We start from the raw sequence: 6000 nt of genomic DNA, 5'->3' as shown, positions 1-6000 counted from the left end.
CTCCTGCGCTCCTCCCTCTCTGCTGCACCCGCTGTCACGCTGCCCGCCCGCGGGGGAGCCTCGCAAGCCTCCAGGTGAATTGAAAGTCGTTGCCGGGGGAGGACGGAGAGGGTGCTGCAGTCTTGGCATGCACTGAAACTGCAACTCGGACAGAAACGACCCAGCGGAGGTGCCAGGCGCGCGGCGCCGTGCGCAGTGTCCCCGGGCTGCTGGAGGCTGCCGCTGCTCAGCTCGCAGCCCAGCGCCGCGGCGGGACCTCGGCTCGGGGACTCTGGCCCCGGGCGCGCTCTTCTGGAGAGACCCCCAGTCCTGCGCATTTCGCATCTGCGCGGGTGTGGGGAATGCGAGCTTGGTGGCTTCAGGTCGCCGCGGAGCAGCTGCCTGTGGGAGAGCCAGGAGAAGCGAGGAGGCGGCAGCCTCGGCCCGAAGTAAGTGCAGCAGAAGTTTGCGTCGGTTTCTCCGCCGCTCCCCCTGAGCGAGTGGGAGGCACATGTCCTCCCCTGGTTCTCTGAAGCAGCCGCGAGCAGACTTACGCGGGAGCTTCACCCGGGAGAGAAAGTGAGCGTTAGGAGACCGGACAAGGACCCGAAGGGCGAAGGCAGGGCGGGATCCCTGAGGTGAGAGGGTGCCAAAGGAGGGCACCCCCCCCTCCCCAACTGCGGCGAGGGACGCGACCCTGGGGATCTCAGTCAGGGAGGGATTTGGGGGGAGAGTGAAGGTGGAGGTAGTCACACCTACTCTGGTGACCTTGGCGTACCCATCTGTAGTGGTGAACCAGGGGGCTTCTCAGAGGCTGCAGGCGGGTGGATATTGCGTGTTTTGTCACTCGAGGCTGTGCTGGGGAAGTCGCGCTTCTTGACCCTGGAAGACAAGGGGCAAGAGGGGCGGGAGGCCGGCCCCAGGCAGCGACTCTGGGGTTGGGACACAGGGGCGTCTGGATCTAGGTACTCGGAGTGGGTGGTCGGGGTCCCTGAGACGCACCCGCCTCGATGGAGCAGACAGAGGTCCAGCAAGGAAGCGGGTGTGACGCTTCGGGTCGCTATGGTTGCTGTTGAGCGCGGTTGGAGCCTCGATGGCTGATGCTTGTAATTGGGCGGCTCCTGTGAGGGCGACGGCGCTCCGGGAGCAGGCTGACCGGCGGTGGCGGGCCTCTCTGGAGTCGTTCCGCGGCGCCCAGTGGCCTCGGGGGCCGGGAGAAACCCGTTTGCTTAAAAGAGAGCCCCTTGACATTCTACTCACTCGTTCTCAGGTCGTAGCTAGCTCCTTCTGGTTCCTTCTTCTTAACTGGACTGCGAAAGAGGTTTTATTCTTTAACTGACCAAACTTATAATGGGGGTAAAAAAGTTCATGGACGCTGCGCTCCACCTAGGAGCAGAGCCCCGCAGCGGGCAGGCGAGGGAGGTGCGGGCCGGCTCGCTCGCTCCCCTCTCACTTGGGGGAGGGAGGGTTCTCAGGGACTTTGTATTGAACATGACGAGATTGTTCAAGAAGGCAACGAAAGCATCTTCTTCCAGTAGCACTGTTTGTGCCTAGGAAACCAGAATCCTACTCAGCTTCTTGTACCAAGGGTATACACTTTGTAGGGAGAGGGAGAGTGTTAATCAAATCCATTTTTAAAAAGTCATTCATGATGCATACTGATTACCCAATTTCATTTACTCATATCTATTCATCGATTCGTACATTCATTATGTGCCAGGCATTGTGTTAGACAGATTCTGGGGCAATAGAAATGACTGATGTGTGGTCAGGGAGCTTGCAGTCTGTAAGAAAAGTGATCAGGAAAGAAGATATTAAAAATACGCAAAAGGGCAGGTGGTACCTGGTTTTTATGACTGTGACTCGCTCCTGACTCATTAACTGTATGCCCAACATCTGCTAGATTTCCCCTTCCCTGAAGGTAGGGACACTGTCGTTCCTCTTTGATGCCCAGGGGACAACACTGTGCCAGGCACATAGTAGGTCATCAATAAGGTGAATTCTTCATCGTGAAAAGTGTCTTAAAGAAAGGTAACATGCTGTATTCGGGGAACATATAAAGAAGAAGGAGAATGAGTTAAAGAAATGAAAGGAGCTGGAGAGGGCAAGCGTGAGAAGAAGGTAGGATTCATCGAAAGTATACATTTTTTAACAGGCAAGTTTTGTTTTCCATTTTCATGCAATGGAAATGAGCAGCACCCAACTAAGTTCTCTATGAAATACATGCATCTCTGTGGCTATTAAGATGATATAATAAAAATATTTAGAATTTTAGAGCAGGGTCTCTGCTAATTTACCATGTGGAGGTCATAGTGCCATGCTTGCGTGGATATGTTGATAATATGGTGATTGGATGTTTCTAGGATGGTGGAATAGGTTGGTGAAAAAAATGGAATTACCAAAAATTTTCTTCAAACATCTCTTAATATTTTGCTACTTAATCAGCACATTTCTATCCCTGTATGTTAACCATATTTAATTTTAACCTTAGCTAAAATATTTACACATAGATTTTACCAATGAAGATTAACACACATAGATTAACACACATATTTAAGACTGTCCTTGGTTTAACTAAGTGAACCCAAGTTACCATTTCACTCAGGTAGAAGGTACTAAATTCCAAGGTGGGTGATAGGGATTTTTCCCTATTAATTTAATTTTATTACTTTTTTCCCCAGAAAATTAAAGCATCGTATTTTTCTTATGTGTGTAACAGATCTACTTACTTTTTAAAGAATCAGTATTTCTCAATGGTAATAATAATGCAGTGATTTGAGTCAAAGTTTAGAGGCAATAATCCTGAATTTACTTATTGGAATCTTCTTGGTGCTATGTGATTTAGAGCCATTCTAGAATTTTTGTAAATCTCATTTTCTCTACTTACAAAATGAGATTATTTTACTTAAATGATTTAATTAAGCATTCAAAAATCAGAATATGTCAATTCTGTAATTAATTTTATTAATTTCGTATACACTGACAAGAAATTTGTAACTAACAAAGGAAAAAACCCTCCTATTTTCCCTTATTAGATATTTTGATTATCAAAGTTCTAGGTAGAGTATTGTAATTGTGGGAAATGTATGGTAATTAAAAATTATATTTTAGAATTAATGTAAATAAATACTAAAAAGGGTAGCTCAATTATGGGGTTCTTTAACTGAACACCGAAATGTTTCCTCCGTCATGGATATTTGATTTGGATTATTACCAGAACTGAGGTGTTAAACAAATGACTATTTGAATGAGTCTTGCAGACTTGAGAAGGCGTGCATTCTGGAGGGCAAGACTTTATTTTGGCAATATAGTTAAGTTACAGAAATGGAGTCATAGATTACCGATAGTAGAAATTATCTAGCCTTTTTTTTTTTTTTTTTTTTTTTGCAGATGAGAAAACTGGGGCCTGGGAGGGTGAAGGATCACATACGAATGCACAGGAGCCACATGTATGTTGTCCATTGTAGGCTTGACAGGAATCACAGCCTCAGGACACCTAAACACCGGGGCAGCTTAAAAGATGTGCTATTCTTGGATTTCCTCTTTTCTCTCATTCTCTCCAGTTAACTCCCTCTCCCTGGCCCCATCTCTGAGAGATGGGACACCCTAGTCTCACTGTTCCTGTTCCGTTCCGGGTCCTTCGCAGGATAGAACACCAAAGGACTTGGTCGGAGTTCCATGATTCTGAGTCTCTCACATAGGTCCAGGCCTAGGCAGAACTGTGAAACAAGTGAAGTTTGAACTGGGTGCACCCACATCTTCTTTCCTACATTTTGATACCAAAGTGCATCATAGAATCATAGTTTCAGAGCCAGAAGGGGCTCTAGAGATCATCTCGTCTCTATGTATGGACCATCTTGTAGATGAGGGAACTCTAGCCCAGGGAAGGTGTGTGACAGTCATATTACAGCCATCGTGCAGGACTTCGCGAATTGAGTTCTGTTTCTCTTTGGCTGCCTGTGTTCTGTCTTCACTGAATGGTGTTTGTTGACTGACTGACCATCCATCATTCTAATAATGTAAGCATGTGAGCTCTTGAGGAAGACAACTTATGTTTATGTTCCAACCCTGTCTCTCCCAGCTATAATTATTATTATATATTATTATAACATAATAATATACATTATTATGTCTCCAGACATAATTATTATGGTATAATTATTACTTAAGTTCTCCAACACCTGTGTTTATTTATTGATAAATTTTTGTTTTGTTTCTAGGTTCTTACCTATACATAGGTATAGATGTATTTGCATAATTGTTTATTGTTTCTCCTCTGGATTGTAAGTTTTATAAGGAAAGCAATCAAATATTTCTTACTCATTGCATGTTCCAAGACCTAGCACACCGTTTGACACACTGTTTGGCAAACATTTATTGAATAAAGGAATGAGAAGATAATAATGATTGCATGAAGGGGGTATCATGAAGGTAGAATTGAAATTTTTAATATGAGAGCTATATATTTCTAAAGATTCTAAATCTAAAACACTACTCTCTTGGTCAACATCACTTTCTGCATAGGTGAGACTCCGATACGCCCCTTCTCCAAACCTGCTTCACTCATTTACTCCTCTCAGCAAAAGGCAGCTCCTTTTTTTCTGGTTGCTCGGGCCAAAAAAACCGTGGAGTCATCCTTGACTCTTCTGTCTCTGACAGCCAGCATTTGATGCATTCATAATCCTACAGCTGTGCCTTCAAGCTGTATTGCAAATCTGACTAATTCTCACCACCTCCCATGCTGCCGGCCTAGACCGAGCCTCCCCACTTTCTCACCTGGATTATTGCAGTGGCCTCCTAACTTCTCTCTCTCTCTGCTTCCATCCTTGCCCCACCCCAAAGTCTAGGTTCAACACACAGCCAGAGCAATGCTACTAACATGTAAGTCAGGTCAATCCACTCCTCTGCTGACAGTCTACATCTTGCCATCGTATTCTTACTTCCCATCTTACACCTTCCCATCTCTCTCAGAGCAAAGAAAAAGTCCTTACGATTAATTAAATTCGTAAGGCTTCACACTATGTAGCTCCTTCTAATCCTTCCGACTTCTCCTACCCGCTCCCCATCACTGTGCTTCCCACACTGTTGTCCTTCCTGTTCCTACAAAATACTATATATATTTTCTCCTAATCAGCATTTAACTTGATCTACTCTTTGGAATGCTCCTCCCCAGACACATGCTTGACTCACTCTTTCATTCCCTACAAATCTTTTCTTAAATTCCCCTACTCGGTGAGGCCTCTCTTGGCTACCCCTTTTAAAATCCTTCTAACTTTTATCCTCTCTCCCTACATTCATTTCCCCTTTAGCTCTTGTGACTCTAAATACCATGTTTTACTCATGTTTGTTTTGTGTTTCTTTGTGGACTTGGCACATAGTACATGCTTAATTAGCATAAGACATAAACATTATGGTGTCCTCTCTGGTCTCTTGGCCTTTTTGTTCCTCTACTGACCAAGACTGTGGTCAGAGGCAGAAATATTCAAGATCCTTAGCTGTTATTTTGAAAATGACCTTGAAGGAGTCCCAGCGATTGTTTTTATTTTCTGCTAGAAATAAGTAGGAAGTAAAATGCAATTTATCTCTCCAAGAAATGGCCTGATCCTTTTCATGAAAGACCTTCTGACCTGGGGTATCTGGAAGGTTCCATCCTCAGGGTGAAAGTATCACATTCTATCAGGCTATCCATGCTTATCTTCCTCAAATAAGATGAGCCTTCTTTCCCTAAGGAATCACTTTATGTTTCTTAAATGGCAATGGGAGACTGGGAAGAGTGGCATTCCAGGGGCCAAAAGTGGAATCAGAGCCAAACTGGGAAATGAAGCTGTTTCTGGAACATTCTTTCTTCTTCTTCTCCTCCTCCTCCTCCTCCTCCTCCTCCTCCTCCTCCTCCTCCTCTTCCTCTTCCTCTTCCTCTTCCTCTTCCAGTAATTTTTAAATTTTTCAATTATAGTCAACAAAGAATATTGTATTAGTTTCAGGTGTACAGTGTAGTAAGTAGATATTTATATGTATTACAAA

At 44.7% G+C, this 6000-nt stretch overlaps 1 protein-coding gene across 1 annotated transcript in view; it reads left to right on the top strand.

Moving 5' to 3' along the window:
- Positions 1–330: 330 nt before the first annotated feature.
- The window catches only part of KIAA1217 (KIAA1217 ortholog), a 636400-nt gene continuing 630730 nt past the window's right edge, over positions 331–6000 (top strand). Inside the window, exon 1 of the mRNA XM_036228123.1 lies at positions 331–428. The gene's annotated coding sequence lies outside the window, so the exon portion shown is untranslated. The remainder of the gene's footprint in view (positions 429–6000) is intronic.

This window comes from Rousettus aegyptiacus, unplaced genomic scaffold (genome assembly GCF_014176215.1).
Source record: "Rousettus aegyptiacus isolate mRouAeg1 unplaced genomic scaffold, mRouAeg1.p scaffold_m13_p_10, whole genome shotgun sequence".
Lineage (NCBI taxonomy): Eukaryota > Metazoa > Chordata > Mammalia > Chiroptera > Pteropodidae > Rousettus > Rousettus aegyptiacus.
The sequence above is the reverse complement of the archived record's forward strand: the minus strand, read 5'-3'. Positions and strand labels throughout refer to the sequence as shown.